This window comes from Heloderma suspectum, chromosome 2 (assembly GCF_057233095.1).
Source record: "Heloderma suspectum isolate Gila_16-S chromosome 2, 16-S_ref, whole genome shotgun sequence".
Classification (NCBI taxonomy): domain Eukaryota; kingdom Metazoa; phylum Chordata; class Lepidosauria; order Squamata; family Helodermatidae; genus Heloderma; species Heloderma suspectum.
Window position 1 is genome coordinate 225522504 of NC_139459.1, and position 25856 is coordinate 225548359.

A 25856-nucleotide genomic window follows, 5' to 3' on the forward strand; every position below is an offset into this window, starting at 1 on the left:
TACTGACCCCAATCCAAATCAGAGCCATGCTTGCTTACACTAGAGTAAAACAAAAGATAAGCCTCGGCTACAGTCTATGCAATTACCATAACGTGCAGCTTGGCTCTCAGAGGCTGCTTCCTATGGTTAAGATGTATGGATGTGTGCCTGTGTCTGTCTACATGACATAAGCATCTCAGTATTTGTCCCTCAATGGTGTCTCTGTTCTCCAGCCATCTGTGTATAAAGCTGCTATTCTCTAAGCATGACTCATGAGTGAAAGTGTCTCACAATTAAACATAAAATGCCATATTTGTAGAATGGTAAAGATGAGGCCCTAATCCCTTAAACCCCCAGGAATTCAGAATTAACATTCCCATGACAACTTTAATCCCTCAAAATTTGCAGAGGAGTACATGTATTTGGAAAGGCGGGGAGGGGGGATTTGTCTAGCAGATCTGCTTATGTACTGCTCTAGTACCTGAACATCATTAGTGGCCACAACTGTGGTCAAACTTGCTTTCACAGCTCTTGGCTCCCAGCTTGTTGACCTGGGATTCAGCAATGTCTGCTCGCTCTTCAGCTTCTTCCAGCTCATGCTGAACTTTCCTGCACTTGGACAAGTTTGCATTGGCCTGCTCCTCCTAGCACAACACAAACAGAACATAAAAACACCAGCACAGGCAGAACCACCACATACATGTCTGACAGCGCAGGCATCCTGCAATCCTGGAAATGTTAGGAAGTGAGGGATATAAGATGGCCCCTCCCCCCTTCCTCTCTCTTAGGAAGTGACAACTGCGCTGTGGAAGGATCTATGATGTGGATAAGAGAGTCATTGCCAAGAAAAGGAATATTCTTCCTTCAGACGCAACAGAGTAGTATGTGGGGTGGTTGTCCTCTGTTGGGACATGCTGAAATGAAATGGTTATGCTGCTCCTTTTATTTTATTATTTTAAATGTGAATTCTGATGCATATTTTAGATGTTTTTATTATATTTTGTACACCACTTTGGAAAGATATTTATATTTTGAAAGTGGCTTAGGAGTTCCTAAAATAGTTTCCATAAATAAAATAGGCAAATTTGAGTGCTATAGTAAATGGCATGAGGCATTTCATTGCCAGTAAATGGCAATGAAACTATTATGAGAGACATGACTATCTCTTGCAGATCTATGATGTTGGACTGAAGGTGATGTCTGTGTAAAGAGGCCAAACTTGGAAGGTATAGTTGGAGTGCTGGTGTCAGAAAAGGCATTATTACTTACCACACCGCTTTGACACATGAAGGTGGCAATATAAGGAATGGTGGTTCCTCTTTGTATGGGAAGTAATTATCCCAGGATGTTGGGGTTAAGGAGGAGCTCCATAGGGGTCAGAGTCTTGTATGATTTACATTGGTATAACCTCATAAAAGGTGACAGGATAAAATTTCACTTCACACATAGTTCTGGGTGTTTTTTAAGCTACCTGTTCATTTGGTCAATCTAGGTTTAAGGATGGTGGGAACCATATCCTCAGCTTGTCTCTTATACGCTTTCACCTTCAGCTGCAGCTTGTCCACGTCCTGGAGCCTAAAAACATTCTTCTTATCCTCTCCAGCCTGCATGGAATGTAAATGGAATGCTAACACTACAGGGATCTTACAGTCTGACTTCTGAAGATATCAGGGTATCCTCAGGGTATCCTCCAAAGGAGAACAGGGAGAAAAGGTCAATATAAAGGTTTTGTTGAAGTGCTACTCTCTCTCCCAAACTAAGAGAGAAGAAAAGAACCCCAGGAATTGGATAAGTGGAGGAAGGCAGCATTACCCGATAAGTGATTTCTTTCACCCTCCACTCATATTTTTGCACTCCTTTGATAGCCTCAATTCCTTGCTTCTGTTCAGCATTTAGCTCATTTTCTAATTCATGCACCTAAACAGAATATTCTTCATTAGAATATTCATTAGAATATTCTAATGAAGAGACCAAACTCTGAAGGGAAGAATCCATGAATATTTGAAAAGTTATCATAGTGACTAATGGTTGGGAGATAGAACTGATTTTGGAGGTACATTATCAAGAAGATCTCATTAAAGTATCACTAAGGTGACACTTCAATGGGCATTATCCTTCTGATAATGTACCTCCAAAATCAGTGCTTGTTCCCAAGTCATTAGTTTCTGTAATAACCTGAAACAATCCAATTAATGGGCTTGGTGCCACCTAATTCCCACACATACCCTGGACTCCAGTTGCTGGAGCTGCTTCTTGCCACCTCTCAGTGCCAGCTGCTCTACCTCGTCCAGATGGTGCTGCAGGTCCTTCACGGTCTGCTCCAGGTTCTTCTTCAGCCTCTCTCGCACTGTTGTCTTGCTCCTTCTTCAGCTCTTCTGCCATCATGGCTGCCTAATTAGACAGACCCCAAATGGTAACATCTGTAAGTGCCCACCTGCCTGTGCGGCTCCTACCATCATATTCAATGCCACATCTGTTCTTTACTCTTTACTCACCAGGCTATGTTCCACGCACTAAGCTTTACAGAATCAGTTTATCTGGTTTGTTTTTCTGTGGTTGGTTATTTGGCTTGGGGGTCTAAACTTTAGTTTAAGCGTGAAATCTCTCTAGGTTGGATTATAAGAGGTGTGTTTGTGTGTTGGGGCCTTGGGGGGTGCTTTTGTTTTGTTTAGAGTATGGAATGTCTGTTGTAATGCTTGGGTTTGTCACTAGGTGTTGCTATAGTAGTACTTGTCCACTCCTGCACACTAGAGCAGCAGAAAGTAGAAAAAAAATAGTAGTCCTTGAAAACAGCTGGTCCTTCAGTCCAACTCTAAGGTGGAGAGTAAGACGTCTCTGTTGTTTTACCAGTAGGTTGAGAATGCATTTGTTAAACACACAAGCAACTATGAGGGGGGAAAAGAATTCAGCTGCTAAGGGAATGAACACTTTCAAGTGTGCTTAAAGGCATACTTAACAAAGGATGAAAGATCTGTGTAGAAAAGGATATAGTTGGTCTTTGATCGTGTAAGCTCTCCCTTAAAAGTGTTACTGCCAAATGTTCTGGTGAGGACACAGTTCCGCCTTACTTATATGCCCCCGGAGAAGGAAGATCAGCTGGAAGAACTAGCTGCAGCAGACAACTGGGGGAGACGGACAAGCAGCAGCATTGATGGGAAGAACCGTTCCCTGCCTTTACAAATAGAAGAAAGACAGGTTTGATAGAGCAGAGACTAAATATGAACAATGAAGGTAAAAATCAATAGCCAGCTGTTAAGTACCAATGTGTTCAATACCAATGTGTTACTTAAAACAAAAGTTTTTTCCCTCTTCATGTTCCAAGGAGCCCTGAGTCAATTAAATGACATTATCCATTTCAATTCTGTTTCTCCATTGGAAATATAACTATCTCTATGATGAAAAATAGACAAGCTCAGAATTTCAGTGTCTTCTCTCCAGAGAAATATATCCCCCAAATACAGTTCACTGAACAATGAAATGTTCATTTGGGAGAAAATAGTGCTGCTTCCTGTTCCCTTCCAAACTTGGAACAGGGAATGTAAAGTCATTGACACAATGACCTGACATTGTAAAACGGAAACTCCCCAAAGATTTGGTGCTTCTAAGAGACCAGCTATCTTTGCATCTCTCTCCCTGAAATGTTTCCATCTCAGCTGGTTGTATAAGAACTCTGTAACTTTAAGCTATGGCGCCTGAGTTTGCTTTTTTCCTCCACCCTTCCCATCCCCTTTTTATTTTGTGTCATGTTGTTTAAATTGTGAGCTTGAGGGCTGGAATCATCTTGTGCCCCCCCCCATATCTAAGGGGGGATCTCCACGACAACAGGAGGAGAATGTAGGATTACCTGGATTTTTCAGGGCATCAGCTCTGGTCCACTCAGGGCTCCACGAATGAGCGCACCACACCATTCTAAGTCACTTCACAGTAACATACTTCCTGGTGCAGGGGGTTGGAATGAACGTCATCAGACTGGCAGGGGCTGATCAAGCAATGCGAAGGGCTTCCCCCACCCGCCTTTCCTTACAGCTATGCAAACATTAGAGAAACACAGCTGCAGACTTCTCCCTCCCCTGAAGCTCCTGATGCTGCGAAGGAGCAAAGCTGAAAATTAATTACTTCCGAAAAGCAAGACAGCAGACATCAAACAAGAGCTTTGACAGAGCTCTTCACAGCCTTTAGGAGAGTTAACCTTCTGAATACTTGAAGCACCATGGCTCCAACTAGCCCCCTTTTCTAATCCCCTTTCTCCTTTCCCCTGAAGCTCCTGATGCTGTGAAGGAATGAAGTTGCGAATTAATTACTTCCAAAAAGCAATGAAGCAGACACGTAGCTTCGACATAGCTTCCTAAATGCATTATTTCGATTCATGGGAATCTCAGTAACTTCAAGAGTGGGCATTTCAGGAACAAGCTTCATTTACCACATTGAGAGTTACTTCTGAGTAGACACACACATGTTTGTGCTGAGAAAGTCAGAGACCGGAAACACAGGGACAGGAAACACTGCTTGATCTGGGTGATGGTGAAAGGCACACCCCTGGGCAGGGCTAGCATACCAAAAGTAAATGCGGGGGTTGGGGTGACTGTGGGATGGCAGCCTGGATGTGCCCTGAACAACCTCCAAACGCAGCCAGCTCACAGCAAATCGCCCGTAGAGACACCCCCTAAGCTGACCTAGGAGCCTTTGGGGCTAAAGAGTGGGGACAAAATACTTTAAATAAATAATACTAAAACAAGATTTAAAAAAAGGGTAATCCACCAAAATGAAAATTCTTTTATTCAAAATAACATCTTGAAACTGTAGTTCAACATCTTAATCTTTCTAACACCAACAGAAATACAGTAGCGAAAACAGATTTTATCTCAAAATAAAATGAAAGCCTAAACCCATCACCGAAAGGCTCCTGGCAACTCCAGTGTTTCTTAGATGCTCGCTAGTCCAGCCTCTAAATCATCTTTGGAAAATGCAATTGAGTTTTCCAGTTTGATTTGGCCGCCCTGAGCATTTAGCAATGGAGCTAAAGCACCTTTTCAGTTTAATCATGCATTCTATTTCTAGCCAGAAGGTGGCACTAAAAATCCTTCTAATGCTTCAGTTTGATACAGACTCTAAACTTTGAAAGTTGACACCACCATCACAAAACAATCAGTTCAAGTAATGGGCTAGGGAAAGAATTTTCGAAGCTGTTCTGTCTTGCTTTGCACATGTCACCGAGCTGCCTCTGGAGGGCAGGAACATCCCATGAGTTCCAATTAATAATGTCTCTAAAGTGTCCATTCACCTCTCCTTCTTCCAAAGCAGCTTGCAAGTCTGATTTCTCTTGTTCAACCTGCTTCTTTGCTTTCTCTAATTCATGGTTGTTTTTGCCAGCCTCAGCTATCTGCTCAGTCAGGCCAATTTTCTTGAAGAGATCTCTAGTCTTTCCCATTCTGTTGTTTTCCTCGATTTCTTCACATTGTTCATTTCTTGTCTTCTTGTCTCTCCTTGCTATTCTCTGGAACTCTGCATTCAGCTGGATATATCTTCGCCTTTCTCCCTTCCTTTTCACTTCCCTTCTTTCTTCAGCTACTTGTAAAGCCTCATCAGACATCCACTTGGCTTTCTTGCATTTCTTTTTCTTTGGGATGGATTGAGTTGCTGCCTCCTGAACAATGTTACAGACCTCCGTCCATAGTTCCTCCGGCACTCTTCTATCAGGTCTAATCCCTGAAATCTATTCCTCACCTCCACTGTATATTCATAAGGGATATGATGGAGGTCATACCTGAATGGTTTAGTGGTTTTCCCTACGTTCTTCAGTTTAAGCCAAAATTTTGCAATAAGAAGCTCATGATCTGAGCCACAGTCAGCTCCAGGTATTGTTTTTACTGACTGTATAGAGCGTCTCCATCTTTGGCTGCAAAGTACATAATCAATCTGATTTCAGTATTGACCATCTGGTGAGGTCCATGTGTAGAGTCGCCTCTTGTGCTATTGGAAAGGAGTGTTTGCTATGATCAGCGTGTTCTCTTGGCAAAACTCTATTAGCCTTTGTCCTGCTTCATTTTGTACACCAAGGCCATGCTTGCCTGTTATCCTGGTGATTTCTTGACTTCCTACTTTAGCAATCCAATTCCCTATGATGAAGAGGACATCTTTTTTTGGTGTTAGTTCTAGAAGGTGTTGTAGGTCTTCATAGAACCGATCAACCTCAGCTTCTTCGGCCTCAGTAGTTGGGGCATAGATTTGAATTACTGTGATGTTGAATGGTTTACCTTGGATTCGTACTGAGATCATTCTGTCGTTTTGAGATTGTACCCCAGTACTGCTTTTCCCACCCTTTTGTTGACTATGAGTGCTACTCCATTTCTTCTAAGGGATTCTTGCCCACAGTAGTAGATATAATGGTCACCTGACTTAAATTCGCCCATGCCTATCCATTTTAGTTCGCTGATTCCCAAGATGTCAATGTTCAATCTTGCCATCTCATGTTTGACCACCTCCAGCTTACCTTGATTCATTGACCTTACATTCCAGGTTCCTAAACAATATTGTTCTTTACAGCATCGGATTTTCTTTTCACCACCAGACACATCCACAGCTGAGTGTCCTTTTGGCTTTGGCCCAGCCGCTTCACTCTTTCTGGCGCTACTTGGAACTTCCCTCTGCTCTTCCCCAGTAGTATATTGGACACCTTCCGACCTGAGGGGTTCATCTTCCGGCGTCATATCTTTTAGCCTTGTGATATGTTCCATGGCGTTTTCTTGGCAAGAATACTGGATTGGGTTGCCATTTCCTTCTCCAGTTGACCACATTTTGTCAGAACTCTCCGCCATGACCTGTCTGTCTTGGGTGGCCCTGCACGGCATAGCTTATGGCTTCACTGAGTTATTTAAAGTTCTGTCTGTGGTGTTTGATCAGTGGGAGCTAATTTACACAAGCAAGTCACCATGTAATGCTGCAGTCATCAAGTGAAGAACATGTAAATGTGGTCTTTAGAGTGCCAGGCTCAGTAGGGAGGCCAGAGAAGAAGCCTCTGCAGCATTGGACTGGGACTTACCATATTCTGGAATAATGTTTCACTACTCTGAAGCTGTAAAAGCAACAGGCACTGTGTGTAGGTCAGGTACTACCAAGTGGGAGAAAAGTGGTTGTGTGAATCTGCCCTTACAGAAACCCTAAGCTGGATCAAGGACTCTAGGAAAAAGAACCTTATGTCGCAGGTTCCCTCGCCTGACAGGCTCAAGATGGTCCAGCACCTCTTCATAAGCATTCTTCATTTTGGAGATTTCAGGACTTGGAGATTGTGACTCCTACTGAGCAGCCTCCAGTTTAGCCTGATATTCCTCATACTTCTCCTTCCATTCTGCTAGCACCTAGAGAATACATATGCTCACATGGCATAGTAACACAACCCTGTGTTGTACCCTAGTGTTACGTATAGCCCTTTCACTGGGCCAGTGTCAGTACCTAGCACCCTTGGGACTCCAGGACTCTGGCAGAACCAACTGCTGACACCGGCCCTGGGCCCTCTTAAAAAGACAACATTGGTCTGACAATTCGGAGCAGCACTTAGCAGCTAGGTTTAGCTGCCATTTTAATTTCCTGATAAAGCCCTGGAGCAGAGAAAGCAATTCAAATGGTATCCCCAGCCGTTGGGTGGTGCTCAGAGCACTGACACTGCCAGCCACCACTGCCACGTAAGCCCACCCACACCCATCAACAAAGAAAGGTGCCCACCTGAGGTCACTTTGCCCAGACCTCCTCAAACCTGGAGCCATCCCTGAACTTTCCTCTGCTGCCCCCCCCATGAGCTCAAAAACCATTGCCTTGCATATTGTCTGTGAATGGCAGCTTAGTAGCAGCTTAGCTACAACAAATTACACGTATCAAGGATGCTTTAGTATATAACCCCCAATTATGTAGTATTCATGTGAATTAGTCCTAAGGGACAAACAAGTGAGCGGGCAGTTTTGATTTCCTAGTGCTACCAATCAAAAGGCATTGTGCAGCTACTTCTTATTTTCCCTTCTTAGCAGATTTTTTTCTGGTAAGAAAAAAGAGAAGGCGCACAGTGGAAAAATTAGAGATGGTCACAAATTGAAGACAATGTCAGCTGGACCCCCTGTCAAATTCTATGAATGAGTCAGTGCAATTGCTCGGTGAATGTCTCGGCTGGAGGCACACCAAGTTGATTGCAGCTGGTTTCAGACAGGGGCCAATTTAATAATGACAGTGGTTGATATCAAGTTGTGGGGTTGCTCTTCAGTTACCATCGTGTAGCATCTAAAAGTTAGCCTGTCCCCTAACACAGGTTCTCCAGTTCTGGAGACAGTTGCTGTTTTACTAGGGCTGTATGAAAGTCACTTACCTTTTACGAAATTTGATTCGCAGTGGGGGGGAGGTGCCCCGTCCCCCCCCCCAAATTCTGGCCGGGGGGGAGGCGCCCCGTCCCTCCCGCCGCAAATCCTGCCGGCCGGGTCTGCAAATGGCGGCGGCTGTAGCCACCGCCATTTGCGTCCCTGCAGTCTGCCGTGATAGGCTACGTAAATGTTTACATAGCCTATCACGGCTGAGTTTAAAAACAAAAACAAAAACCGCGCATATGCAAATGGTGGTGCCCATGGGCACCGCCATTTGTGTACGTGCGGTTTTGTTTTGTTTTTTAACTCAGCCGTGATAGGCTACGTAAACATTTACGTAGCCTATCACGGTATTTTTTAAAAATCTAGCTGTGATAGGCTATGTAAATGTTTACGTAGTCTATCACGTTTTTGTTGTTTTTTTAAACTTGGAAATGGCGGCAGCGGCAGCCGGTCGGAAGACCAGCCGCCGCCGCCGCCGCACCGCTGCCGCACCGCCGCCGGAGCCGCCACCGCCAGGAAGATTCGCCCGAGGTAAGTCCCGTCCCGGGGGGGCAGGGGGCAGACCGTTTCGCCACCGATTTCGCGGGGCCGAATGCGCTGGCATTCGTCCTCCCCGAGATTCGTGGCAAAATTCTCTGACATCCCTATGCTTTACACAGTTCAAAACGCACCACCCTAATGCACATTTACTTACTCACTTATTAAAGGGCCTAATGTTGCATTCCCTCTTCCCTCCCCATTCTTCTTCCTTTTGTGTTGTATCTTCCTTGATTCTATGCCTGCAGGCAGGGACCAACTTGTTTTACTGATTATATATGTAAGCTGCTCTGGGAACCTTTTTGGATAAAAATATTTCAAATAAATAAATAAGCAGAAGTACTTTATACAAGCTAGAATTATACCAAATAAACATATGAGTAAGGGTAGCATTGAGCCACTGGCACATAAGGTTTGTGCTGAATTCACAGAAATGCCAAAAGAAACGCTGAGAGGTTCTCACAGTTACAGCCACAAACTGCCTGCTACCCAGTAAGAAAACGAGACCTTATCAGAGTTTTTCTGCCTTTTGTCCAGGGCTGCACAGGCTGCATTGGACCTCTCCACATCAGTCATGAGGTCATCAACTTCTCCTGGCAGTCTTTGCTTAGTCTTCTCTAGTGAAGCATGCTTAGAATTGAGAGCTTCAGTCTGCTCTTCTGAGTCTTGAAGGCACTGAGCCAGTTTCTTCCTTAAAGGCAAAGAACCCCATGATGCGTACCAAAGTTATTTTCCAAACAGTTCTGGGGTACGGGAAGAAAAAGAATAGACAGGAAGCCTGGCTGGCTCAATGGCAGACATTTGGATGATGAAGCAGGGAGAGAGATGGGAAGAAGTCCATGTGTCAGACAGCCCAGTGACAAAATAAGGGTTCTGAATCTAGTGGAAAGGCAACAGGTGCTGGGGGTATAGTATTCAGTGAGAGAGACCCAAAGGGCAGGGAAGGCTGTGGGAGGGGGCAGGCAACTGGGCTGAGAAGGGCTCTGAGGACAATTCAGATTTTATTGTAATAACAGAAAACAGGTAGCATCAACTGCAGTTAAAAACAGGAAGCAGCAGAGAAGTTGGTTTCAAAAGCCACTATCCCCACTGCTGATAGACCATTTCTTGCCATCTCCAAAGTTCTTCCCCAACTTCTTCCCTGGTACATACTTGGCTTCTTCCAATTCCTCTGTATGTTGAATGGCACCCGTTTCATATTTGGTTCTTCACTGGGCAACCTCACTGTTGGCCTTGGACAGAGCCCGCTGCAGCTCACCTTTGGCTTCTTGCTCCTCATCAAACTGCTCCCGGAGCAAGTGACAATCGTGGCGAGCAGATTGCAAGGAATGGACCAGTGCATTCTTTGCCTCTGGATTCATAATTTTATTAGAATGGTGACCCCATTGGTAGCATACTGCGCAGGTTGTTTCCATCAAATGTTTGACATCTGTCTGTCAGTGATGCCATATAAGACATCTGGGATTTGGGATTTGTTCAGTGACCCTCCCCTGGAGGATGCTTTCTCCCTAAGCAGTTGGTTTGTACACCAACATGAAAGGTTGCAGTTCTTATTATTACTGCTTAACCATTCTTGGTATTGCTTTCTGAGAATTAATCTTTTTGCATTCTTTAGCAAAAATAAGTCATGCTCATACTGCAGTGCAAGTCTTAGTAATTCTTGCTGCAGTAAATTCTATACGGTAATCTTACGGTGTGAAAAGTATGTTTACAGTTCTCTATTACCATAGGTTTTCAATTGCAATGTCAGAATTTGCAAAAACATCTGTTTTATCTGTCCTTGTAGCATGTGTTGTTAGATTCTTATTTACACTTTGCCCTAGAATTACTATCAGACCATGTCAGCTGGAAATCAGATTTGATTGTTGTATTGCCTCTTTCTGATCTTCCCTGTCTCCTGGTTAATCATAGGGATGTGCGAACCCACCCCCATTCAGGTTCCCCAGGAGCCCACCCAGCCCCTGCCCCTGTTCGCTGCTCCCCAGACTGTGCTCGAGGCCCTCCCATGCTCGGGGAGCAGCCTGCACTCACCCCGGCAGCCTTGTCAAGCTCTGCAGTCGCCATTTTTTGAAAAATAAAATGGCAATCGCAAAAATGTGGACATTTGCACATGCGCAAAATGTGCATTTCTACAAATTAGCATATTTGCATATGTGCATTCTCACAAAATGCACATTTTCACGCATATGCGGATGTGAGCATTTGCAAAATGTGCATTTTTGTGAATACGCAAATATGCGCATTTTGCGATTGCCATTTTATTTTTCAAACAAAGGTGACCATGGAGCTTGACAAGGCCACTGGGGTGAGTGTGGGCCACTCGCTGAACGTGGGCAGGGGGTGAACAGAGCTAGGAGCTTGGCGAGCGGGGCTCAGGGGTGTGGGCAAGGGGGGTTTGCTGGATTCCTGGATGGAACTGGGCAGCTGTGCCATCTCTAATTAATCATCCCTCAGTTCTCTGAGATGTAGTATCTGAGAAAAATCACCTTGTTTTCTTCCTCCAGCTGCCTCTTGAGCTCCTCCATCTGCTGCATGAAGGCTTGTTTACCTCTGATCAACTGAGAAATCGAAGATTCCTTTTCTTCTAGCTGTTGAGTAAATTCACCTAATGGGGGAAAAAAAAATCCACGTAGTCCTAGTCTTCATGGTTGAGATCACCTGCTCTCTGGGTAATCTCAGTGATGTTGATGTGAATACCAACTAAGTCATTTGTGCACTGTAGGCAGATGTGAGACACAAATGTTCAAGTACTTTGCACTGTGTACGTAACTGTTAAGTAGTAACTGAGGAGACAATGCAAGAATGCCTGCAAAAGCCCTTTTCATCAGTGGACGGTAGGTTATTCCCCAAACAATTCAAGGAGAATTTTCCATAATTTTTCAAGTCAAATATATACTTGTGATCCCTAACACATTGACATGGAAGTTGATAGTTCAGAGAAAGTAAAGGCATATGTGTTAAGACTGAGACAATATAAATGCAACTAACATGATTAGTTACTGGGGTGTGCATATGTATGTATGTGCTTATGTGCAGCATCCCCAGCCAATGCCAGATACCGCCCTCAGAACCAAAAAGTGTATGCACCCCCGATCTAGTAGAATGACCACCTTAGCATTTTTATGGAGAGGGGAGATAGGGATATTTTAAACCAATATCAGGATAAATTATCATGTCTATTCTAAAAGGGGCCAAACCCACCATTCTCGGTGTGCAGCCATGCTTTGTGTGTGTTGAGATCATCGATCTGCCGCACGTGCTCTTGGTCTTTTGTCTTGATTTCACTGAACTGGTCTTCAAGGGCTAGGCACATCTTTTCCAGATTACTCTTTGTTAAAAAATAATACATAAAAATTAAAAGATGTTTTTAATTAACCTACTAGAGCAGAACAGTCAGCCACAATGGAGAACAATCTACTTTAGCTTTAGAGACGGATTCCATATTGCTAGCAAGGTCATCAGTCTCCACCTTCAGCTCACTCTTGTCTTTCTCCAGCTTCTGTTTGACTCGCTGCAGGTTGTCAATTTGTTCCCCAAGTTCAGCTGTGCTGTCTGCATGCTTCTTGCAGAGGGCAGCTGCAGTTGCTTCATGCTGCAGAGTGGCCTCTTCAAGGTCCTGGCGCATTTTCTGGAATTCTGCCTCACATTTTTTGTTCATTTCAGTCTGAGCTACTGTTGCCCCACCAGCTTCCTCCAGACGCTCACTGATCTCTTCAAGTTCCCTGGAGAGATCACCCCGCTGCTTCTCTGCTTTGGCCCGAGATGCATGCTCAGCCTCAATCTCTTCCTCCAGTTCCTCGATACGGGCCTTTTGGAAATAAGATAAACTTGTTTTATGCTCGAGATAAGTGTATCTAGAGGTAACAGCTCATACATTATTATAATTCACATGTAAAGGAAACTTGATATGTACTCTGAATTAACATTTGTAGCCTGAGGCAATAGTAAAATGTAGGAAAAGTTATAGTGTTAAGATTTGTGCCCACAATCCATCCAAAGTCAGGAACTTTTAAGGCATGTGAATTTTAGTGAAAGAGTAAACTTGCACTAAAAACAAAGGTATCTATGATTTACCTGTAGCTCCTAATTTTTTTCTGTAGCTGAGACCTCTGAGCCTGTGCCATCCTCCATTTTCCCCTGCATTCTCAGATCAGAGATAACAATGGAGATATCCGTGGAGGAAATTCCTCCATGGGGAGGGGCTTGGAGGCTACGCCCCACCCCCTGGAGGAACCCCAGGGGGCTCCACAGGCTGGATTGGGGTTTCCCATGGGCTGAATCAAGCCTATGGGCTAGAGGTTCTGGATCCCTAGCTTACACACATGGCACCTACTGAAACCTAGAAACACTTTGAAAATGGAACTCTCAAAGCACCACTACTACAGAACTCTATATCCCAGATTCCCTTTTGTTCCCTTTGTTCTGGGAATGACACCTTTCCCCAACTAAATGTTAAAACAGGGGCTTCTTTCCAGAAAAAAAGAGAGTTGGATAGTCTTGTTCAGACTTCTGCCTGCAGTTAGCTCTGCTCCCCTTCCTGCCTACTCTCTTTCTCCAGTTTCCCTTCCCTGCATCCACGTTTCTGTATCTGTGTTCAATAGCTAATGTCCCCAGGTTTAAGTATAAAGCACACACACACACACACCCCCATGGTATATCTTGTTTCTAGGCCCAAGATCACCACTTCCACATGCTGTAAGTTACACATAATACTTACGTATTGGTGTGCAGGTGTGATCAAGGACACGTGGTATCACAGTAGATCTTAAAAGTACACAGTGGAACTTGCATGTACCTAAATTTAGATGGATTACACCCTGCAGCTGTATAATCTAATAGTGCTAAAATCTCATGTTTGAGATTTTAGTTTGAGTATTCAATTTGAAATAAAACAGTGCAAATATACTTATTTCTTTTAAAGTTATAAACATTTCAGGTTTTCTGTAACATGGATATGATCATAAATATATTCTGGTATCAGAATTTTCCTGTATAATCTAAGCATTCCTCAACAGGAGACACTATTCGTCTATAAACACTTGTTCTTTAAGGTCAGTGATCCTCTGGAGTCATAAGCCATCCTGTCTAAAAAGGTTTTGTCCACTTCCTTCATGCTAAAGTTGTATTCATAAGTAGGTGTATAATTAAAGAATTACAGTATGACACAGTCAGTGAATGTACATGAGGGTCAGCATGACCGTAAACTGAGATTTCCCAGGCACTTCAGATACACAAGGGTGTCTAAGATTTATCTGTAGCTCCTTAATCTTTTTATGTAGCTGAGAGCTCTGAGCCTGTTCATCCTCTATTTTTCCCTGTACCTGACTGATTTCAAACTCTTTCCTGATGAAGGCAAAAAGTGTAACGTAAGGGGAAAGGTCAAATGTAAGGCCCAAATACCTAATAATGAAATTTTAGCAGTGTACTTCTTCAGTTTGTCATCCAATTGCTGGTTATCATTCTCCAGATCCATGATGGATTCCTGAGACATCTTCAGATCCCCCTCCGGCTTCCTCTTAGCTCTCTCGAGATCTACGCAAAACTTCTTCTCTTGCTCCAGAGACCCTTTAAGCTAAAACAACACATGGGTATTGGGACAGCAGGGAGTGATTTTAAGGTTATTCTTTTCAAAGAAAAGAAAGGATTAAAAAATGTGTGAAACAGTAGTTTTGAAAGTCCCATGGGATTCAGATGTTCCTTTAGGCCTCTTCTAAGCCCATGTGAGGATGACAGTGCTACAATCATATTCATTTCCTAGATATTCTATAAATCACAGAGACTAAGTATCACCCAAACATTATAGTTGTTTTTTTTCCATAATGGTGGCCTTGAGCTTAGAAAGATATCCATTTTAAACCCTGCACAGCATCTGCCAGTCAGCGTAGATCAGTAGTGTTGAACCTCTTTCAACCTGAGGATGAAATTTCATTTCAGAGAAGCTCTTGGGGGCTGTATTCCAGTGGTGGGCAGGGCCAAAGGTAAAGGGGTGGGGCCAAAGGTGAAAAAAAATCACCTGGGCCAAAGTACAAAAAATACCAGCACATTTAGCTTAAAGCTTTAGGACAGGCATTTCAACCTATTAGATTGGGGAAAGTTGCACAAAAGCCGGGAAACCACCAAATGATTGCTGGTTGGGAAAAAGGAGTGGGTCAGAGAAAGGGGGTGTGGCTTTCTGAGGAACCCCAGAGGGCCAGATTGGGACCACAGGACTGAGGTTCTGCACCACTGGTGTAGACAATACTGAGCCACATGGACCAATGGTCTGGCTCAGTACAAGGCAGCTTCCTATGCTCTTAGGTTTAATAATAACTGGCTCACAGTGAGAATTTACCTAGCTTGGAACATGTGAATATATTTTGAGGGAAGCTCCCTTGCTCCTAAAATGAGTCTCCTGCTTGCAGTTTAAACTGAGAATATTAGGTGCCATAGGTGCCTATTTTGTACCTACAGGATCTGTTTTCCTGATGAGTTGGCAGTTGGTTGCCGCATGTCATTGTTGAAATTGACTGGAAGTTTAAAAAAAACGGATATGGAATTTAGAGAACAATACCATACTTCTTACAAATGCCCCAGGAGCAGGAGATGCATCATGAAAATGTGGCTTTTACAAAAGTAAATCACACAAGTCCAGCTGTTTGAAAAACAAGAAGTTTCTGCCATTGGAGGGGGGAACTTGCTGTTGTTTTGCTAACTTGGGGGTAGGAGGGGTAGGTCAGGCTGATCCAATCCTGCCCAACCTAAGGAGCTCCAAAATGGGCAGGTCCAATGCCTCTATCCTCCTCTCACAGTGCTGGGGAAGGAAAGGGAGATTCTCTTGAGTGTTTAATGGTTTCTTCGCTTTACTTGTGTGTGAAGTGTGTGGCAGCCCTTGCACTATGATTTCCAAATAGTAGAGTAAGAATGTCCATGTGCAAAAAAAAGTGAACCAATTTACAACTCTCAAAAAAGCCGTATCTTCTTTCCAAGCATTCATAGATAACATTCACAATTATTGACCCAATTACGATTTGGGCTGACTCGGGCTGAACCATCACCATTATTATTTTCCTAATAGAAGACTATAATCCATTATAATTAGTAATGTCTTCATTGGGTCTCTTCCTATTTTCTGTTAATAACAATGACTCGGATCATAAGATGAGTGAATGGAAGGAAAGTTTCCCATTCCCTGCAGCTGCCTGCATTCCCCCAAAATGCTTATCTGGAGGACTGGGACCTCTAGTCCAGGCACAGTGGAGCTGCTGGGATAGGGGAGAATCAGCCCAACTCAAGTAGGTCTCTGTGCCAGATTTTGGGTGAATTCCACACTCCTCCACATTGTTCAGGAGGGCCCTTGGCAGTTGCAGGGGGGAGGAGGGGACTGGAAATTTATTTCTTGAACTTCCTTCCATTCATTTATCTTAGGATCCAAGCCAATATGAACATGTGCTATTCCAACAATCAGAATGAAAGGATAAAAAAAGCATGCTTAAAGTGGCAACTGGTACAACTGATCAGGGCCAAACAACAAACAGAAAAGGAATATATGCTCCTCTTTAGCTAGTTAAATGGGGCATCACACATCGACCCCGTGCTTACATTGGCTTCCTAATACTTGAGAACAGGTGATCCTGGGCAGATTCCGAGTGGAGGACTGATACAGCAAAGACTTGGCAGGTTCAACACAGATTACAGTCAGCACTAATACAGCCCTAATGTATGTGTGAAAAAATTTCTTCCCACCACTTGTTTTTCTGTCCTTCCAAGCAATGTGTCTGAAATATTTATTCATCACTAAGAATCCTCTTACATCATCCATTTGCTGTTCAAGTTTAGATTTTGTTTTGGACAGAGTGTTGACTTTGCCTTCCTCAGCCTGAAGGTTGTCTAAGATCTGCTGGTGGGCATCTTAGAGGGTTTTCTTCTCTTTGGATAGCTTGGAGATGATTTCATCTAAAGCTGCCATCTCCTCCGTAAGATTCTTTACCTCAGAAACCATAAATACCTCCATTTAGAGAAATGTCCTGCTCATAGCACAGCAGGTATTATAGAGACTTTATTAGCAGTATTACTACTACTTTATTATTACTATTATGTCCTCCAATAAACCCAATGTAGGGTACATGATCCTCCTCTCCATTTGATCCTCACAACATAATGTAGGCATGAAGATAGGACACTAACCTCCTTTTTCATGTAAAGAGCACATGGGCTGCTGATAAACATATATGTTTATCTGTTATCTATTATTATTTTGTTTAGTTTTCATTCCCATCCAATCTCAGGGATTCAAAGTAAGATGCATATTGTCCCACTTTGTCCCTACAACTATGTAAAAAGCTGAACTTCTTGGCTGTACAGGAATACATCCAAATCCCAAATTCCAGCAGCTATAACTCACTGGTTGAAAGAATGAGCCAACAGCCAAAATACCGTTTACATCTTGAGTTTAGTAAGTTATCTTTGCTTCTCTTTCCTTCCTGTTTCTATTGATTGATATGTTTATATTTGCTGTTGTGAAGAAGAAGGAAAAAAGAACTGGGAAATTTCACAACAGCACTATGATCCTGTAGTTTCTTACCTTGTTTTCTGTTGCATGTTTCTCCTTCTCCACTTTGGCCAATGTTAGGTCTTTTTTCAGCTCTGAGCAGTCATCTTCAAGTTTCCTCTTCTTTGCCATCAACTCAGTATTCATATCTTCCTCATCCTCCAGCCTTCCCCTCAACTCTTTCATTTTAGCTTCTGGCTGAATCTTGCTTTTGATGAGTCCCTCACATCTTTCATCAGCATCTGCTAAATTCTCACTTTCCTGTAGAAACAAAAGAGAAGGCTAGGTATGTTTTGTTCTTTGGAACAATCAGGAGTAGAACTGTATATACCACCAGTGAATGCTCTGTCAAGTGAAAATAGATAACAGAATGCTCTTTCTAGAACCTAATCTGCAAAAAACCTGTAACGGTGTCAAAAATCTGTTTACATCCTATCCTACAGCTCATTCTCTGTCCAGTGAATCAGCTGTAGCAAACACACACAGAGAAGGGAATAATCAGAAGCCACATAGTCCAGGACATTGGATCCCATGCTGTGGTTAGTCTGTTTTCACCAAGTCTGGATAAGTGGTCTATAAATTGTCTAAATAGCCATATTGATTGGACTCTAATAAAAAGAGGATGTGAGTGATCAGGATTAAATCATTAGAAACTTTACTGGTTCTGCATTCACCCCACCCCTCCAGAATAAGCACCACCCTTCGTCCACTGTAAGGTACCACGTTACATAGGTTTTACATAACATTTTTTCCACCAGTACTTGCTGGCTGAGTATGTTAGTGGGAAATGGAATAGGGATCAATATAGCAGCCATATATCTTGTAAAGATCAGATGCAGTGAATCAGTGCACCTGAACCCCAACCAGCGAAGACATGCCATAGTACTCCCATTTGTTGAGGTGGATAACCATAACTGAAGGAAAGATATTGCTGAGAACTATGTTGTTACGGTATGGAAAATTTTCAGTTTATTCAGGGATGAGAGCAATTAGCATTCTCTCTAAAATCAAAGGTGGCAAGGTCAAAGGTACAGTTAATGGAGTGCAAGTTACTTACAGATTGAACCTGAAGGTCATTCTTCTCTTGCACCAGAGCCACCATTTTTTCTTCAAGCTCTTTTCATTTCACTTCTGACTTTGCAAGGTCCACTTTAGTTTTCTCAAATTCTTCTTAAATGTTGGCCATCTCCTTCTCTGATTCAGCACTCTTCAGCAAGGGCTTGATCTTGAAATATAGCTTCATCCAGGGCCAGTGCTTGATGTTCATGAATGACAAGCAATGTATTGAATTATGTAAATGGATTCTCTGTGAATGTATTGAAAGAAAGGTGCCTTAAGCTGAAAGTGGTTCTGATGTCCATGTTCCAATATGAAATGAGCATTCATTGAATCTCCTATGGCTGGTACTTTCCAAATAAAAATAGGAGTGTGGGGGAGCCTTCGGCAACAAGCGTTTACAAAACTGAGTTCAAATGCACCTGTTCATTTTGAAGATGAGAAAGTAACAGTGCAAGATTTTACACTGAAAATATTTAATCTATCTCAGAATAAAAAATGTGCTTGGTGCTTGGTGCTTGGAATGACATTCTATGGCCTGAATGCTAAAGACCATAATATTGATTATGGCATTTTCTTATGTTAATGTGTGCAAATAAATAAATTTATTTAAATACATTTTATTGCCTTGTCTGTTGGCTCAGAGAGGAAATGGCTACTTACCTTCTGGCATTCATCTTCTGGAATTCAGCCCTCATGAGGTATCCTCTGCACATGGCCTGTGTGTGGCTGATGAGGGCTACCAATTTTTCATCTCTCATCTCTTCCACCAACCCCAGAAGACTAGCCTTGAAGAATACCTACACCATTTTTGGTGAGTTTGAAGCAACATTAATTATCAAGCAAGCTCGTATTAACAATAAGCGGAGAATTGAGAAGTAAGAACATAAGAAGAACCCTGCTGGATCAGACCAAGGGTCCATCCAGTCCAGCATTGCGTTCACACAGTGGCCAACCAGCTGTTGACCAGGAATCCACAAGCAGTACATGAAGGGCTAATCCCTGGTCCTCCATATCTTTTGCAGCTGTCCTGGCTGCCAAGTTAAGAAAAGGGAAGAGTATGTTGGGGCAAAATTCTTCTAAGCCCTTGGACTAACTCAGTATTTTTTTCAGGTTTTCCTGATTTTCTTTCAGGAGAGCCATTGTGGTATAGTTGTTAGAGTGTTGGATTGGGACTGGAGAGACCTGGGTTTTAGTCCCCACTCTGCCATAAAGTTCATTGGGTGACTTTGAGCCAGTCACTGACTCTCAGCTTAACCTACCTAACAGGGTTGTTGTGAGGATAAAATGGAGAGGAGGATCATGTATGCCGCCTTCGGCTCCTTGGAGGAAAAGGTGGAGTATAAATGCAACAAATAATAAACCCAGAAATATCCCAAGCCAATCTGCACAGAGCTAAGGAGGGCTCACCTGTCTCTAACCCTGACTAGATGCTAATGTTTGTATAGAGAAGGAATCTTGAGGTGCGCTGGCAAGCTTCTATACCTTTGGTAGCAGAGGCCATTCACATAGATAAAAAACGTCTAAAAGAGGATTTCACAGTACATAAATACATTAAGGATCTATGACCCCCCTGGCAAAAGTGAAATACAGGCTGAAGGGGCAGGATTGCAGCTTGAGATCGATAGGCATATGTTCAAGGAACACCTAATTACTTCGAATGAGTTCAAATCTCCAGGGCCAGATGAACTGCATCCTAGAGTCATAAAGGAACAGGCAGAAGAACTCTCAGAACCGCTGTCTATTCTCTTTGAGAAATCATGGAGGACGGGGGAAGTGCCAGATGACTGGAGGAGGGCTAATGTGGACCCTATCTTCAAAAAGGAGGAACCTGGGAACTACAGACCAGTCAGTCTGACATCAATCCCTGGGAAAATTCTGGAGCAGATGAGAAAGGAATCCATCCCAAAGCACCTTGAAAACAATGCCGTGATTACTCGAAGCCAACATGGATTTGTCAAAAACAAGTCCTGCCAGACAAATCTGATCTCATTTTTTGATCAAGTAACCTCCCTTGTGGACCATGGGAATGCTGTAGACATCATATACCTCGACTTCAGCAAAGCTTTTGACAAAGTGCCCCATGATCTCCTGATGAGCAAACTAGCTCAAAGTGGGCTAGATGAAACAACGATCTGGTGGATCCATAGTTGGCTACAGAATCGGACTCAAAGACTGCTTATCAATGGGACCTTCTCAAACTGGGGAGAGGTAATGAGTGGGGTACCGCAGGGCTCAGTCCTGGGCCCAGTGCTCTTCAACATTTTTATTAATGACTTGGAGGAGGAGGTGCAGGGAATGCTGATCAGATTTGCAGATGACACCAAATTGGGCAGGATAGCTAATACTTTGGAAGACAGAAACAAAATTCAAAGTGATCTTGATAGACTGGAGCGCTGGGCAGAAAACATCAGAATGACATTGAAGAGGGATAAATGCCAAGTTCTTCACCTAGGAAAAAGAAACCAAATGCACAGTTACAAGATGGGGGATACGTGGCTCAAAAACACTACAAGCGAGAAAGATCTTGGAATTATTGTCGATCACAAACTCAATATGAGCCAACAATGTGATGTGGCTGCAAAAAAGGCAAATGCTATTTTGGGCTGCATTAATAGAAGCATAGCTTCCAAATCCCGGGAAGTACTAGTTCCCCTCTACTCAGCACTGGTTAGGCCTCATCTGGAGTACTGTGTCCAGTTCTGGGCACCACACTTTAAGGAGGATGCAGACAAACTGGAGAGGGTTCAGAGGAGGGCGACAAAGATGATCAGGGGACTGGAAACAAAACCCTATGAGGAGAGACTGAAAGAACTGGGCATGTTTAGCCTTGAGAAGAGAAGACTGAGGGGAGATATGATAGCACTCTTCAAGTACTTGAAAGGCTGTCACAGAGAAGAAGGCCAGGATCTCTTCTTGATCATCCCAGAGTGCAGGACATGGAATAATGGGCTCAATTTCCAGGAAGCCAGATTCTGGCTGAACATCAGGAAAAACTTCCTGACTGTTAGAGCAATACGACAATGGAACCAATGACCTAGGGAGGTGGTGGGCTCTCCCACACTGGAGGCGTTCAAGACGAGGCTGGACAGCCATCTGTCAGGGATGCTCTGACTTGGATTCCTGCATTGAGCAGGAGGTTGGACTCGATGGCCTTGTAGGCCTCTTCCAACCCTACTATTCTATGATTCTATGATCCCTGATATAAAACAGTTAATACCACCTGCTCTTTTCTGCAATTCTGCTGTCATGTACTTCATTTATTCTATATCTGCTGGAAATTCCATGCTTGTATTTACCTTAGTGTGGCCAAATTTGTACTGACTGTGATCAATATCTATGGAGGAGAGAAGCTTCTCGGAAGCCTTCTTGCTATCAATAAACTAGCCTTCAGGGACTGCAGAGGCATTACAAATTTTGTAGCTGTGGTAAAAGAGGCAGAAAAGAACAGAGTAGTAAAAGAATGCAAGTCAGCAGCACAAGGCACTCTTGGCCTTAACGGGGAAACAAGGCCTGAATAGGGAGAACATCAGAACAATGCACATGGAAACACTGACTTGCCCCCCTTCACAGCCACACACCCACCATCATGGGAGTCACTTCTCCATCCTAAACCACTGGACAGTGAATAAATAGGCCAAAAACATGGGTGAGCCCAATAGCATGGATTTTTCCCACCCAAGCAGAACCCTTCTTCCCAAGTACAATGCTACTCAAGTGGCAAAGACCCAGGTCATTATCAATCCCACACCCTTCCCTTTGGCTAGAATATTTATACAGACTCCCCAGCAGTATTCAGTACACCACAGGGAAGCAGCTTCCATCCATGAGTGTGTCTGTGTGTGTGTATAAGAGAGAGAGAAGGGTAATGGAACTAGAGAAGATGAGGCTGGAATGGAACTAGTGATCGGAAGGCCTACATACAAATCTATCATTCTGAGATCCAATTCACATAGGCAGTGATTAGCATACAACATTTGTAAATTGGATTAAAGTCTTGACTGAAGTGCATCCAGATCACTGCTTTCCACACATGGTGGAATGCTAAATGTATGCTGTGATATAATCCAGATGCCTTGCAGTAATCACACATTTCACTACAGGCTGAACTGAAATGTGGACTGACTCAGTTCACATTTCACCGTGTTCAAAGGTTTATTATGAGAATTGGTGATACAGAAGAAACCTGCTGTGGAATTTCCCAGCTGTGTGATACGCTCCATGAAATTAATTGGATGTTAAGAAGCAATAATTACCAACGGCTTCTAAAAACTATCCCAAAATGAATAAGTAGGCTCTCATGGAACTTTAAAAGGCAACCAATGTAAATATGCTAGCAGAAAGCATCCCTCAATTAATATCCATCTAAGAGTCCAAGTCCCCACCCAGAACATATCTGGATACCTATATCTGAGTACAACAGCTGGTTAAGTTTTGCTTTTTTTATTTTGGGGAGAAGGCACATGAACAAGCAGTATGATTATACCTTATACAAGTGGAAATCTGACACTTCATAAAAACACAAATTTGCCCCTGTTTATAGCATTATATAGCTCATTAATGAAGTTTGCATACATCTGTTTAGTAGTTGTTTCTACTACCATGAGAGTATAACATTAAGATCACATTACCGCTACTGTCTCTTTAGCAATATTTTTCAGGGGACCAAATAGCTTCAGGAACCAAGATAAGGTTGCATACAACCTCCTATCAGATTCAGCAGTTAACCCCCAAATCCTGTACTTTATGTCCTTCTATTTATGTGCTGAAATAGCCTATAACATGACAATATATTAGTGAAGTAAGGGCTTCAGCTATTGCGAAAAACAGCAGTTTTACATTGTTAGAGGAAACATACCATCATATCCTAACATTTACAGTTGGTCATGCACTAAGAAGATATGTACTCCTGAATGTTCAAAGATCTATCTCTTTTTAGGTGAGGAGGGACATTATAGTGCTCACTGTATTCTCTGAACAAACTCTAACATTTGGACAATATTTTTAAACAAAATCATGGTATATCTATAAATATAGCTGACAGGCAGCATATTTCTGTTAATTGTTATCTGGAATCCTCCTGTTAATTCTGTTCAAAATAGTTAAGAAGTTCTTTGGGAAAAGTTGCATCCTTCCATTTCAAACTCTTGCATAAGGTCCTTAAAAGTGAGCTAAACATTCAACAAAATCATGAGACTAAGAGTCCTTCCTGGGTTCAGACTGTAAGTAAGGCAACCCATTTGTAAATGCCCATTTCCCCACTTTACCACAGGGACCTTTGTGCATATATTAAATTTCCTTTAATAACACAGAGATTGCCCAGGTAAAAGAAACTTCTGTGCTTCAGAACCTACAAACCTTTTGAGCTTTCTTTATTCACAGCAGTACTTTAACAACTGGTTTGGATGAAATAGAGTAGACTGACTAGAAGGCAAATATGGTACAGTGCATTCCACTTTATATCACCTGATTTCTGTAGATAGTTGTTCATGCCAAACAAAGAAGGGAAGCCACCAACCACATCTCCTATTAAACAAGATGAGGTCATGCCTCATAAAACCCTCATAAAACGAATTTGCACAGGCAGGGTTCCTGCCCTGCCCTGCTGAGATTCCTTTTTAACTTAAGATACCAGGGACTGAAGCTACGACTTCTGTAGGCAAGGCATGTGGTCTACCACTAGGCATAGCTAATTGTGCCCTTCCTTAGACTTGTGTCCTTCATTGGGTTGGAGGCTTGGAAGTGAAGAGTCAGATATATAAAACACAGTGCAGTACCTCACACTGTAGAGCAACAATATACACACATGCTGAATTTAAAGTAAAATTGTTCTTACCTTCAGTCACCAAGAAGACAGATTATGATCTCTCTCTGTCAAGTGTAAATAGGAAGAAGAAAAAAGATTAGTGAGAAACAGAACATGGACCTGTCATACAATAGGCTTTGGGTAATATTATAGCCCAATTTAAAAGTGTTTGCAATTAGGATTGGGCATAACTGAGAGACTGAGTTTTATAAAAAAAATAAATCCCACTTTTTATTATTTGTGCTTTCTCATTAATAATGCTGTATATGAGCAAGTTCTAAACCTTTGTACAATACCCTTGTGTTACCAAATCAAATCTAATTACAGACCAGATCCAAGAGACCGTACATGTATTCCCCTCTATCACTTGTCAACATGCTTTTCAGAAATGAATCAAGAAATGTATTATAAATTAAATATACCTGCATTCATCTGAGTTTTATGGATATTTTTGGTTTTTTTGTGGCTCTTGGAAATATTGAAAGACGATAAACTGGCATTGATGAAAAGCCTCCAAGCATGCATGCCAATATGTTTCAGTTCTTGCTACTGCTACCTCATCTTCATAGTTTGTACTGTGTAAGGATATCCAGATAACCCGTAATGGGAAGAAGCAGTGGACACGTACAGCCTTGAACAATGGCAAGGGTCCAGATTCTCTAAAAACACAGCAAAGAATTGTAACTTACCTTGAGATACTGAGGTAGTGAAGAATCAAGGAGCCTTGGGCCTTGAAGACTTTATACGCAGCCATCTGCCAATGTAGCATTCTAGGCCTCTATTTTTGGTGAATTCATAATTTATTCTTTAGTTGCAAATGTGTTGAAGGCCTGATCTGTGATCTCACACACTCTTTCTGTTAATTAGGGAGAGACATGATTAGCTGAAAATTACAAGGAGTCAGCTGGCCAGAGACTTCTTTTCCTCCTCTGCCATACACATTATATTAGCCCCTGTCAGCTTCAATACATAATGTAGAAAGCTCCAGAGGGTTTGTGGTTAAGTCTCAAACAAGGAAACAATTGTACATTGCTATGGAACATCATTCAGGCAAGCAATGAATTGTTAATAGATAGAAAAGGAATTTATTTTCTTAATTCATATTAAATTAACAGTGTCTACCTATTAAAAAAAAGCAAGAAAGCAGATGACATCTAAATTTTGGGACTCGGTTTACACACATGGATAGGAAGATAGTTTATATTTTAGACAATGTTCTTACACAGATACAAAACCAAGGTAAATGGAGTTGACATTTCAAGCACATTACTGAGCTTGGTTCATACAACAAGAGATAAAGCTGGGGAGATACTGTCTCCCAAGTTGTTTTTAGAGGTTTGTACTCCAAATCTGTAATGTCAAAATAAATGTGCAACATCAGCGGAATTAGCAGCCACATTCTTTCACAGACAAATGCTGCTACTTCTCTGTTACTGTCAGCTGTCAGTTCATTTCCTCATGGTTAAAGCACTTCTTAAAGATTCCTCACACTGATTCTTTAGAATAGTATAAGACAAACTCACTTCATGTCTTTTGAGAAAAACTCTTTCAGACCTTGTTAATGCGAGCCAAAATTGCACTCCTACTTAAGTACTAATATGCACCA

At 42.5% G+C, this 25856-nt stretch overlaps 1 pseudogene across 1 annotated transcript; it reads right to left on the reverse strand.

Annotated features, from left to right (window-relative positions):
* Positions 1-470: 470 nt before the first annotated feature.
* LOC146354157 (myosin-13-like) lies at positions 471-25004 on the reverse strand (annotated as a pseudogene). The gene is made up of 20 exons (XR_014787103.1): positions 24940-25004; positions 21744-21867; positions 19108-19244; positions 18446-18694; positions 17422-17649; positions 16651-16827; positions 14288-14433; positions 14093-14204; positions 12280-12669; positions 12063-12189; positions 11348-11466; positions 10014-10210; positions 9369-9552; positions 7197-7334; positions 5528-5544; positions 5261-5393; positions 2205-2370; positions 1792-1896; positions 1491-1583; positions 471-623 (listed from the first exon to the last, which is right to left on the reverse strand). The product of XR_014787103.1 is annotated as a myosin-13-like (transcript).
* Between the last annotated feature and the right edge of the window lie 852 nt (positions 25005-25856).